Raw genomic sequence first — 14,053 nt, 5'->3', positions numbered from 1 at the left:
TCAGTCCATGTGAGAGTACATTCCGATGGGATCAATCCATGTGAGGGGGCACTCCGATGGGATCAGTCCATGTGAGGGGACACTCAGATGGGATCAGTCCATGTGAGAGGACACTCCGATGGGATCAGTCCATGTGGGAGGACACTCCGATGGGATCAGTCCATGTGAGGGGGCACTCCGATGGGATCAGTCCATGTGAGAGTACATTCCGATGGGATCACTCCATGTAAGGGGGCACTCCGATGGGATTAGTCCATGTAAGGGGACACTCTGATGGGATCACTCCATGTAAGGGGATACTCTGATGGGATCAGTCCATGTAAGGGGACACTCTGATGGGATCAGTCCATGTGAGAGGACATTCCGATGGGATCAGTCTATGTAAGGGGACACTCTGATGGGATAAGTCCATGTGTCAGGGATCACCACGGCGCTGGTCCCGGCGCAGGTGCATTGCGCCGCCTTGTGCAGGGACGTGGGCACTAGGTCCAGGCCGGCCGCGGCGTCCGAACTCGCACATGCGCAGTGGGAGCCGCGGGCGTGCGCCTGGCACCAATGACAGCGCAGGGCGCGATATTTAAACGGCCCTGAACTGTCATTGAGTGCCTTCTGGTCTTACCTGCATTCGTGAACCTGTGAACCTGTATCCTGTAAGTTGCTGACCCGGATTGTACCTGACCACGCTGTATTCTCCTGCTCTGACCCTTGGCTTGCCTGACCTCTCTCCTGGATGCCCCCTATTGGATCTGTTCTTCTGTTACTGACCTGGCGTGTGACCCGACTATTTTCTGCTTTGTACCGCACCGTCCCCACGGCTACCGACCCGGCTTGTCTGACCACGCACCTGCTCAGCCATCCATCCATCCCGTCGGGGTCGCCCGACCTCCTCATATCAGGCTCTCCCCTGTGGGAGCCCCTGGCGAACACCCCTACCACTGACAGGTATACTCAGTAGTTACGACCTGGTCTCAGGGTGCTCCAAGTCCATCCCCACCATCAGGGGCCCTGGTGAACAAGTACTCTGGGGCTTATATTCCGTGCTCTGGGGATGCCTGATCAGTGGAGTGCTAGTGGTGCCGCCAGGCGGTCCCTTTCAGTACCAGAAGGCCATGACTGAGCCTAGGAGAGGGGGACGAGTGGAAGACAGTGTTCCGTACTCGTTTTGGGCACTTTGAATATCTAGTCATGCCATTTTGGCTGTGCAATGCCCCAGCCACGTTCCAGCATTTTGTGAGCGATATATTCAGGGACTACCTTGATGTTTTTGTAATCGTCTACTTGGATGACATACTGATCCTTTCACCCTCACTTAAGGCTCACAGGATTCATGTGGCAAAGGTATTAGGGCGGTTGCGCCTGCATGGGCTATATGCCAAAGCTGACAAGTGCAGCTTTGAGCAGCCCAGTATTACTTTTTTGGGTCTGATTATCTCCACCACGGGGGTCGCGATGGACCCTCAGAAGGTCTCAGCAATTCTGGATTGGCCAGTTCCCACAGATAAAAAGGGCATCCAACGTTTTATTGGGTATTCAAACTTTTACAGAAAGTTTATTAGGAACTTCTCAGGTCTGGTCTCCCCCATAACTCAGTTGACCAAACAAGGAACCCGCTTCAGATGGACACCAGAGGCCCAGGAAGCCTTTGAGGCCCTGAAAAAATTGTTCACCACAGCACCCATTCTCGGCCATCCAGACGCTTCCCTGCCTTACATACTGGAAGTAGATGCGTCTGAGAATGCGGTAGGATCCATCCTGTCCCAGCGAAAAGGCACCCTGTAGCATTCTTTCCAAGGAAGCTTACTCCGGCCGAGAAGAACTATGATATTGGCGATCGAGAACTGTTGGCCATTAAAATGGCATTAGAGGAATGGAGGTACCTGCTGGAAGGAGCCACGCATCCAATCTTGATCTTCAACGATCATAAAAACCTAGAGTATCTGAGAACGGCTAAACGGTTACGCCCGCGACAGGCGAGATGGGCACTCTTTTTCTCCAGGTTCTCCTTTCATATAACATACAGACCTGGTTCCAAGAACACGAAGCCCGACACACTGTCACGCATGTTTGAGGACCCCAAGGAAGAACCAGTACCCAATACCATTCTGTCCTCGGAACTTCTTGGCCCTCCAAACGGAGCTTCGGTCGAAACTCCTGGACGCATCCACGGCAATGTCAGCCCCATCTGGGGCGTCCCTGCAGAACAAGGGAGGACTCCTATGGAATGAGGGGTTGATCGCGGTACCTGAAGAAGTCCGAACTTTAGTCTTGGGACATTGTCATGATCACCCGATGGCAGGACACTTTGTCCTAACAAAAACCCTGGATCTTCTCCAACGCTCATTTTGGTGGCCGAGCATGGCTAAGGACTGCAAACATTACGTTAAATCCTGCGCCGTCTGTCAAAGAAACAAACCTTCAAGAAACAAGGCTTGGGGACTGCTGCGCCCACTGCCGATACCTGAACGACCATGGCAAAGGATCGCAATGGACTTTATAGTCGAGCTCCCTCCGTCCCAGGGCCACACCGCGATCCTTGTGGTCATCGATCGACTATCTAAGATGGCCCACTTCTTACCCTTGAAAAATACTCCGTCGGCATCCGAGACTGCACGAATCTTCATTCAGGAAATAGTAAGATTACACAGAGTTCCAGAAAACATCGTCTCGGATCGAGGAGTCCAATTCACTTCTAAATTTTGGAGGGCTCTATGCAAGGCATTGGATATCAAACTGTCCCTCTCCTCCGCGTTCCACCCACAGACCAATGGGCAAACAGAGAGGACTAACCAGTTCCTGGAGCAATACCTGCGATGCTACAGGTCCTTCCTACAGGATAATTGGCTGACGCTCTTACCCTTGGCAGAATTTGCCTACAACAATGCAAATCATTCAGCAACGGGGCAATCCCCGCTTTTTTTCAAACTATGGATTTCACCCTGTTTTCCTTCCTGATCTGGTCCCCGAGTGTCCAGTTACGGCCACACAAGACGCGCTTACTTTTTTCTCCACCAACAACAAATTAATTCAGGAGGCCATCTCTCGGGCTCAGGAGGATAACAAGAAGGCTTTTGATAAGAAGCGAAGGGGGGACCTGGTGCTGCAACCTGGGGATAAGGTCTGGTTGGCGACAACGAATTTGAAAATGTTGTGTCCTTCAAGGAAATTGGGACCGAAGTTTGTAGGCCCTTTCTGTGTGAAGCGAATGATTAACAAAGTGGCATACGAGCTCATCCTCCCTGAGACGTTCAAGATCCACCCAGTATTCCACGTGTCCCTGTTGAAACCAGTGGTCCCAGATCCCTTTCCAGATCGAGAGTCCAGACCTCTGGAGGCCATAACTGTCGAAGAGCAAGAAGAATTTGAGGTAGAAACAATCCTGAAGTGCCGAAGGAGGGGGGGTCAGACCCAGTTCTTAATTAAATGGAAGGGCTATGGTCCGGAGGACAATTCCTGGGAACCGGCCCAAAATGTTCATGCACCTAGGCTTGTCCGGGGGTTTCTTCGTGATCACCCGTGGTGGAGAGATCGGGTGGGCATCCAGAGGTTGCCCGTAGGGGGGGCAATGTCAGGGATCACCACGGCGCTAGTACCGGCGCAGGCGCAGTGCGCCGCCTTGTGCAGGGACGCGGGCACTAGGTCCAGGACAGCCGCGGCGTCCGAACTCGCGCATGCGCACTAGTAGCCGCGCGCGCGCGCCTGGCACCAATGACAGCGCAGGGCGCGATATTTAAATGGCTCTGAACTGTCATTGAGTGCCTTCTGGTCTTACCTGCATTCCTGAACCTGTGAACCTGTATCCTGTAAGTTGCTGACCCGGATTGTACCTGACCACGCTGTATTCTCCTGCTCTGACCCTTGGCTTGCCTGCCCTCTCTCCCAGATGCCCCCTATTGGATCTGATCTTCTGTTACTGACCTGGCGTGTGACCCGACTATTCTCTGCCCGCTGCTTTGTACCGCACCGTCCCCACGGCTACCGACCCGGCTTGTCTGACCTCGCACCTGCTCAGCCATCCATCCATCCCGTCGAGGTCACCCAACCTCCTCTTATCAGGCTCTCCCCTGTGGGAGCCCCTGGCGAACACCCCTACCACTGACAGGTATACTCAGTAGTCACGACCTGGTCTCAGGGTGCTCCAAGTCCATCCCCACCATCAGGGGCCCTGGTGAACAAGTACTCTGGGGCTTAGATTCCGTGCTCTGGGGACGCCTGATCAGTGCAGTGCTAGTGGTGCCGCCAGGCGGTCCCTTACACCATGTAAGGGGACACTCTGATGGGATCAGTCCATGTAACGGGACATTCCAATGGAATCTGTCCATGTGAGGGGGCACTCCGATGGGATCAGTCTGTGTGAGGGGGCACTCCGATGGGATCAGTCCATGTGAGAGGACACTCCGATGGGATCAGTCCATGTAAAGGGGCACTCTCATGGGATCAATCCATGTAAGGGGGCACTCCGATGAGAACAGTCCATGCAGAGGGGAAACCCATAGGAACAATGCATGTAAGGGGGCGCTCTGATGGGATCAATCCATGTAAGGGGGCACTCCAAACTACAAAACAATAATAAGCTAATGCAGTTTGATACCACAACAAAAACAACTTACAGGAATCAAAACGATGAATGCGACTCTTTGGTGGTCAAGGCCACCCCTAAGGACCTATATATCTAGTACAGTACCCACCACTGGCCTACATTTTTCTTCTGTTTGTAGACAGAAATAGAGACAATCACTTTGTTGTACACATAAGAGATATTCTTGTCTAAGTAGCCATCCACAATGGTCAAGGTCAACATAAAGAAACTGACAATACAATTCACACCATGTCCGGAGAAGAATCACACAGGAATGCGTGTTGCTTTCCTGTGCAATTCACATACGGTTGTTCAGTGCAGTGCAATTTCATGCCCATTCATTCCCGCACTGTAACCTGATCACATGTTACAAAAGTACCATGCAATCCAATGTGGGAAAAGCACTTTGTTTGCAACCTGCAGTTGGCGTGTCATTACATTTTTATTGACACCCACTACAGATGACAAAAGCAGTGCGTTTTACATGAGGTTGAGTCACACAGGAATGCACAGTGCGTTCCTGTGCGATGCAGATGCTGGCATGGTGTGAACCAGCACTAAATGTACATAGAAAAGGAAACTAGAACAGTCATTCTGGACTAATGAGCATTTTTCAGCCTGGGTTCACATACATGTGGTGCAGTATATTGCATGTGATTCACACAGGAACCGCACCGCATTCCTGTGCAAATCACATACGATTTGTGTGCGGTGCGATTGGAGCCATACATTTTGTATGGCTCTAATCGCACCACACCAGAAAGGTGCAGGACCCTTTTTCTGGGTCCACAATAGAATCAGATCACATGGGTATTCACACCTATGCGATCCGATTCTGCACATTGCACCGCATTTTTCAGACCGCTTTCGGGCTGTTGTTAACATACACACATGCAGCTGTTCGCATGAACAGGGTGCGTTTCTGAAGCGGTGCGGAATTCTCACAGAAAACGCAGCAAATTCTGCACTGCATCAGTGTGAGCCAGGGTTCAGTGTCATTATTCACTGAGAAGGGAATCTGAATGTGACGTAAACAGCTGAGAATTTTCTGATTCAGTTTTTATTTTCCTTTAAAGAATTTCCTTTCAGTGCTGCAACTTGTACTCGGCCTCTTAGAAGGCGGAGGGGAGAACTGGAATCCAATGTGTACTGAACTATATATGACAACGTAGCCTTGTCTACAGGTCCATGTGTCAGTGGTCAGTGCAGCAAGATGCTCCCACACAGCTCAGTGCGCAATGTATTGCTGCTTGTGGTTACCTGTCTTATCTATGGAGTGTTGTGCTCAAAGGAAACTCACATTGACTGTAAGTATCACATTGCTGTCTTTATCATTCCTCATGGAAGCGTAAAGAAAAGAACAACTCTTTTTTCTTTATTTGAGTTTTCTAGGAATCACATTGTAAGGGGCAATGTGAAAAGAGCAGTGACATTTACTCGATTTTCTAAAATTTAGTGAGGTGAAATCAACGTTTGTTGTCCACTATAGCCATGAACAAATTTTTAAGGAATAAGATGGATAATTTGTCTTGAACAAACAAATTTCCACTTCTGTGTAGTTTACATTTGATAAATGACATTCATTCCTAAATCAAATGATAAAGTTGTAGTAAACTCCGCTTGGTCAATTGTACCTACAGGTATGCTTATAATAAATCTTACCTGTAGGCAGGGGTGGACTGACAACTCATGGGGCCCCCGGGCAATAGGGGATCATGGGGCCCCTGTGTCCTTGCCCAAACTCAAAAAAGCCTTTGAAAGAAGGAACCAGGGGCATCTCATGGGGCCCCCTACTGACCCCGGGCCCTCAGGCAGTGCCCGAGTTTCCAAATGGTCAGTCCTCCCCTGCCTGTAGGCACAATGAATTTCTCCTAAACATGCGCTATTAACCACTTCCCGTCCGGCCGTTTATATACATGGGACGGACGGGAGCAGTGTAGGGGTGAGTTGCCGTTCATAAACGCCGCCCGCCATTTTAGCCTGAGCACGCTCCCCGGGAGCACACAGCACCATGATACGGTGCCCGCTCTGTCCGGATCACACTGATCGCTGTACAGGACCTCTGTGTGAGGTCCAGATCATGTGATCACTGATTGGCCAATCAGCGATCACATGAATAGTAGTTAGCAAGATGTCACTTCTGACATCATTGCTTACTACGTGTGAAATCTGTCAATGATCTTGGAGGTCACATGGTACAAGGCTATTCACAACAGCCTTGTACCCTGTGACAAGCTGTGACCAATCACAGCTCACACAGTATTTCTCAATGGCTGCAACTAATTTGGGTTATTTTGTTTTTTACTAAAAAGATAACTGAATAAATTTTGGCCAAGATTTATGAAGAAAGATTAGTTATTTGCAAAATTTCATAAGAAAAACACTTTTTTTCATTTATATAGCAAAAAAAATATAAAAATCCCAGTGGTGAATAAATACCATCAAAATACAGTTTTATCTGTCTGAAAACAATACAAAAAAATTCATATGGGTACAGTGTTGCTCGACCGTGCAATTGTCATTCAAAGTGTGACAGCACTGAAAGCTGACAATTGGCCTGGACAGGAAGGAAGTGAAAGTGTCCGGACTTGACGTGGTTAAGGAGATATTCACAATTTCTGCAGTTAATGACGTCACCAGCACATGAGCTCTGAACTGAGGGCACACTGAATGTACTGTCAATCCAGGGTGCTGTGCCGCGATGGTGACTCCTACGTGCTTTAACTAGAGCTCTGCTGAAGTCACAAGACTATTTAAATTAAGTGTATTTAAATATTTAACTTAAGCTTAAGTGTTTGCATTACCTACCATCACTTTACACTAAAATGGACTTTAATAATGAACTAAAATGATACTTTTTAAAATACCGTAAAATGAATGAATGTAACACTGACCATCACTCATGCAGTCTTGGTCTATTTCTTTTAATCACCCAAAGGACTCTCCATGGGGTTTTCAGGAAAACTGAAAAAAAACCAATTTGTTTAGAAGCTATTTAAATTATAGCTAAAAAAGTATTTAAAACCCCCTTTTTTCCCGGTTAGGGATTAGAACATCTGTCAGGTTTTTACTGACATCTGTGCCTACATTAAGAGGGTTTACCCTTTCTATTTCTCCTCATATTTATGGTTATCACTGAAAGGGAAAGAGTTGTCCCCAGAACATAGTAGAGGGGGCATATTTTAAAGGGGAAGCCAGTTCTGGTGGCAACCAGGGAATCCCTTAATTTTGGAGATATTTCTTTTCATTCCTGTTTTGGCTATGGGACGGAGTGAAGGGAAATCTCCCCAATTGGACAATGATGGCAAAACAATCTGAAAGGGATTATAACCCTCCTTTACCCTATCCAAAATGTTTAAAAAAAAATGTTTTGCCTTAATAACTTAGAGCCCCTCCCCCCGAAATGTAAGGTTCGTAGTATTGTGTTAATTGCACTTGGAAACACAATCACTGGATATTTGTATCTTTGTTTTTATTTGTGCAGGTAGAAGCACCCTGTGGTTCCAGTGACGTGGGGTGCAGTTTCAGGATGGGGGGGTTGGAGAATGTGACCATGTGTTATGGTACACCTTAACAGCTTGTCGACCCGCCGCAGTGTTGTTACTGCGGCAGTGCAGCACCAGTGCACACAGAACCGTCTTTTAACATCGCTGTGCAAAACAGGTATGGGCCGTGCGAGAGGCGTCCGTCATTTCCCGCCGGGTGCCGGCGATTACAAGTAATCACTGACAAATAGCAGAGCTGCAATGTAAACAATGCAGCCATGCTATCTGTCAGTTCAGAGCATGCTGAACCTGGGAGAAGACTTTATTTCTCGGGATCAGCGTGTTCCTGTGAAGTACACACCCCGGCCCCCTAGTAAAACACTCCCCTCACACAGTTAACCCTTTCTTTCCCTAATAAAAGTTAACCCCTTCCTCCCCAGTGCCATTAGTACAATGTCAGTGTTTTTTTTTTTTTGCACTGATCACTGTATTGGTGTCACTGATGATGTCAGTGACCCCAAGTCATTTTCCCCCCCAGTGTCAAAATGTCCGCCGCAGTTCCGCCATAAGTCGCTGATCACTGTCATAAATTGCTGATCACTGCCATAAGTCGCTGATTGCCGCCAATTATTAGTATAATAAAAAAAAAATCCCAGTATCTTTCCTGCCATTTGTAGACGCTATAACTTTCACGTAAACCAATTAATTTACACGTATTGGGATTTTATTTAAGCAAAGACATGTCGCAGAATACATTTTGGCAGAAATTTATGACTAAATTTGAGTTTTATATTTTTTACTGGACATGTTTTATAGCAAAAAGTCCAAAATATTGTTTTTTTTTCTCAAAATTGTCAGGCTTTTCTTTTATAGCGCAAAAAATAAAAAATGCACAGGCAATCAAATACCACCGAAAGAAAGCTCAATTTGTGGGAAAAAAAGGATGTAAATTTAATTTATGTACCGTATTACTATATATTTTTTATAGCTGAAAGTAAAAAATATAGTTTTTCTTCAAACGTTTTGGTCTTTGTTTGTTTATAGCGTGAAAAATTAAAAGCGCACAAGTGATCGAATACCACCAAAAGAAAGCTCTATTCGTGTGAAAAGAAGGACGTAAATTATTTTGGATGCAGCATTGCATGACCGCACAATTATCAGTTGGATTAGTGCAGCGCCGAGTAGCAAAAAGAGGCCTGGTCATTAAGGGGGGTAAATCCTCAGGAGGGCAAGTGGTTAAATATAGTTGTAATATGAAATCTGGTCAGAAAGGTGAACGTAGCCTTTTAGGACTTTATTGAATCCTATTGCTTCCCCTGATGTATGGCATATGTCTGCAGCAGCAGAGGGTTTTACACACAGTTTCCCAGGTGCTGTAGCATGTATCTTTAACAAGTCGAATTTCAGGTGGAAGCGATCTGGTGGATGTACAGCTGATGGATCACTTTCATGGGCCCCCGTTAATGCACCATCCAATTCCCCTACCACCTCCCACTATGTTTCCCGGGTTCCAGTTTTCCACCTTTGAACCTCTGACTCGCACTGCGTGATCTGCGCTTCATTGGCTTCAGTGAAGGGCAGGGGAGACATCAGGGGTCTAATTGCCAGGTGTCTTTTGCAGGTAACCATCCCTAAATATTTTAAGATGATGAGAAAGATGACGGCATTGAGTGGTTATAAGAATGCGTATGAGTAACTGCTTTTGTATTGGTGGAATGGGAATGCTTTGTTAGTCTTTATTTTATGACCTGGCTGTGTTCTTTCTGTTCGCAGAATCGCTCCATAGACCATCGTGTTGATCTGTATTCTCTGCAGCTCTATTGCTGGGATTATTCTGATCTGTGCCAGTAGTAAGTAAGCTTTTATTTTTCATTTATTGCTGTATAAATACTTGTGTGTTGGCTATAGGCAATACATGGTACACAATCCTTCCATGTCCACATCTTCATTATTCACTGGCATCCTCTGTTGGCTCTGGCACAGTAATAAATGAGACGGATTTTCGGTGAATCTTCAAACAAAATCATTTTTCTATTGTTTTTGCAAGTAGAAGTGTTAGGACATCTGTTGAGTTTCTATTGACATTTATCAAGGAAATTTCACTTAACCCACAAAGGAAATGAGGAGAGTAAAGCAGGGTGTATGCGTATTGAAATTCTTCCTATCCAGCAGGAACTGCCCATATCTCAGTACGTGTGTATCCCTCACTTGTGTGCATGCTGGGATTTGGGAAGTTGGTTTTTGGTTTTTTTTTTTCCTTTTCTTTTTTTTTCCCATTCAACCAGCTGGTTGCTTGAAAAAAGACTGTGTATACCCAGCTAACGTTTATACTATATGAAAGGCAAGAAAAAAAATCACAGAGGTTCTAACACTTCCCCTTCTATGAATAAAGTGGTTTTATTTGCTGATGCGTACCTAGAGAGATTCTGTTCACTTCCTGTTCCTTTGAACATGTATTGTGGAGGAATCTCCCCTGCAGTGAGCACAGACAGAGATCCTAACTGCATCCCACCTTCTTTGGAAAAAAGTTTTGGCAGGAATAACACTTTTTCCTAGTTTAAAATAGTTAAATAGTAAAAAAAAGATTCTGGTAAATGCCTTTTAACCACTTCAAGTCTGGACACTTTTACCCCCTTCCTGTCCAGGCCAATTTTCAGCTTTCAGTGCTATCACACTTTGAATGACAATTGCGCGGTCATGCAACACTGTACCGATATGAATTTTTTAGCATTTTTTTAAACGAATAAAACTTTTTATTTTGGTGGTGTTTATTCACCACTGGGATTTTTATTTTTTTTGCTATATAAATGAAAAAGTCCAAAATTTTGAAAAAATAAATAATCTTTCTCCATAAATCTTGGCCAAAATTTATTGTTATCTTTTTAGTAAAAAAAAAAAATAACCAAAATTAGTTTATAACCAAAAATTATTATAAATTTTCAAAACTTTTTTTTACATTTTTTTTTTTTTAAATTTTTTTTTTGTTTTTTTATCAACATACTGTCACCAGAGCAGTAAAAAAAAAAAAATCTTCATCACCCCCCCCCCCCAAGTACTACAGTGTCACTATGGTACTACTGTACTACTTGTGGGGGGTGGTGAAGATTTTTTTTTTTTTACACTGATTGCTTTTTTACCTATAAAGGCTGTAAAAGCAATAATTTTTACTTCTCTCTGGCTGCATTCTTGCAGCCATTGAGAAATACTGTGTGAGCTGTGATCGGTCACAGCTTGTCACATGGTACAAGGCTGTTGTGAATAGCCTTATGCTATGTGACCTCTGTGATCATTAACAGATTTCACACGTAGTAAGCAATGATGTCAGAAGTATACTCAGTGATCACATGATCGGGACCTCACACAGACGTCCCGTACAACTACCGCGGTGCTGCGAGCACACAAGCAGGAAGCGGGGAGGATGATTATAATCCGCCACCCGCCCCTGCACTGCTCCCGTCTGGCCATCTATATACATGGGCCGCACGGGAAGTGATTAATTACCTTCCTAGTTCCTGTCTACCTCCCATATCCACACCAGTGAAAATCCCAGTACTTCCAGGTATAAAAACACATGGCTATACCCCCTGCCTTCCCACAATGCATTATTTGCTATCATGAGCGAGTCACCAGTCTCAAATCCTGTTACATGGAGGCAATCCTGGCAGACCTGGATTTGCATAGGGTCTGCAGTGCAAAACACAATGGCAAACTGGATCAGAGAGCCATCCTCTGTGTGACCTCCTGTAGGTGGTGGTGGGAAGGAGGTGCAGAGTGGCCACGGTTCTAGAATGACAGGCAAACTTCCCTGAAGGTGGTGGGTTGGCAGGGAGATACTAGAGAGAATATAGAGGGTGTATGGGGCATGGAGGGAGATGCTAGAGAGTATATAGAGGGTGTAGGTGGCACGAAGGGAGATACTAGAGGGGCTATAATCTGTAGCCGGCAGGCAGGGAGACTGTAAAGGGGCTATAGACTGTATGAAGGTTGCAGGGGAGATGCTAGAGGTACTGCAATGGTAAAATATTTACTGGGTATATCTGTCAAAAGACACAGGTAACGTTTGCCTTTTAACTCTTATTTTATTTGTTAAAAAGTGGGATATTTCCAGTAACTGGAGTTGAAAACCCTGTAGTGCAGTCCATGGTTGAAGGTAGAACTGCCTCTTCTGCCTGTCCTTGGATTTTAATTTGAAATACCAGAAGCAAAGCCTCTGGAGGTGTTTTCTACATCCTGGGATGTCTGGGGACATTTGACTTTTATCTAATCCCTCCAATGAATAACACATCTCTGCTGTAAAGTTGTATTTCTTTATTTTATTATCTATTATTGCTTACTTTTAAGGATCCTGTATGTCACCATATTTGTGAATTTTGCTTTTGCCTTTTTTGAGAAGCCCTCATCTCTAACTGTAACATCAAACGTGCGTTACCGCAAAGCAGCCTGGGAGCCACCCTGAAGACTGAAGGAAAATGTGGAATTTGTGAGTTTTCTTATATTTATTACTGACCTTTCTGTACAGGTAATAACCATTACTGTCCGGCTGACCTAGAATTTATACGTATTTTACACCAAAAACAGGCTATTAAGGCCGGTTCTCACATGCCCACATCTGAATCACGCAGGAGCGTGCTGTGCTTTCCTTTGCAATTAAACCTAGATGCAAAACATACAGCTTTTGCAATCTGCAGCGGGTGTCAATAGAAATTTAATGACATCCCAAGTGTCGGTCGCAAATGCAGTGCGTTTGCCCGCACCAGATTGCATGGTACTTTTGTACCATGTGATCTGGTTACAGTGGGGCTTATTTATTATAGCTGGGGAGTGCAAAATCAGGCTGACTTCTGCATAGAAACCAGTCTGCTTCCAGGTTTTTAGTGGGCGCACAGTTGTGGCATGGGTGCTACAAGGTTCAATCTACGTACATGTGCAGTGTTCTGTCTCATTTTCTAGTTGCAGCAGCTGAGTTCAGGCATTAAAGTACTTCTAAATCCTCAAGGGTTTTTAACTTAATGGATTTTATGCATTAAAGTGGAGTTCCTCTCACCCTGTCCAAAAATAAGTCAGCAGCTACAAAGACTATAGCTGCTGACTTTTAAAAAACAGCCACTTACCTGTCCCTCGGTCCCACAGTGTGTCCTCCGCAGCCCATTTCACTGGCCATCCTGTGTTCCAGGTGCCGCCATCTTCAGTGTGGGAACCCGGCTGTGACAGCTTGTGGTTTCACAGCCGGGTTCCCACTATACATTTGCGAGTAGCGCTGTGCTTCATGAATGGACCTGTAATCTTCTGGGACCTGTCACATGTCCCAAAAGACTACAGGGAGGAAGGACACCTTCTGCTTCCGATCGCCTAGGCGATCGGACCGGAAGTGGGAACTGGTACCTGTCAAATTCGGGTACTGACCCCCCCACAAAGCTGCCAAACCTTAATGAGGAACAGGGGAGCAGTCCTTAAAGCGGGACTTCCCCTTTTAGGTGGAGCTCCGCTTTAAGGTAAAAAACCTTTTGTGTAACAGACTGTCACCTTCCCTTATACTTACCTGATCCCCGTTGTGATCCAGCATTGTGCATAAGAGCTGTGGCTCTCCTTTCTTTGTCCCTCTTCACTGGGCAGATTGGTAGCAGTGGGAGCCATTGACTCTTGCTCCTGTCAGTCAACTCATGTGATGAGGGAGTGTGGGGCCAGGTTCTGCTGTCTGTGTCAATGGACACAGCAGCGGGACTCGAAAGTAAGCCTGTGAGCGCCCCCATGGAAATCTGCTTTCTATTGGGGTCACCAGCAAGAGAGCAGGCTCCTGGAGCACCGGTGGGGAACCCGAGAAGGGAGGATCGGGGCCGCTTTGTGGAATTCTATTGCACAGAGCAGATAAGTATAGACATGTTTGTTTCATTGGGAATTTCATTGGGCCTGTTAGGTCAAAAGAGCATGCGGAAGGTCAGGTAGTGATGTTGGATGAGAAGACCAAGCTCACAATTACCATTACAGTTCATCC

This window comes from Staurois parvus, unplaced genomic scaffold (genome assembly GCF_062004578.1).
Source record: "Staurois parvus isolate SC_StPar_1 unplaced genomic scaffold, SC_StPar_1.0 ptg000102l, whole genome shotgun sequence".
In the NCBI taxonomy this organism is placed as follows: domain Eukaryota; kingdom Metazoa; phylum Chordata; class Amphibia; order Anura; family Ranidae; genus Staurois; species Staurois parvus.
The sequence above is the reverse complement of the archived record's forward strand: the minus strand, read 5'-3'. Positions refer to the sequence as shown.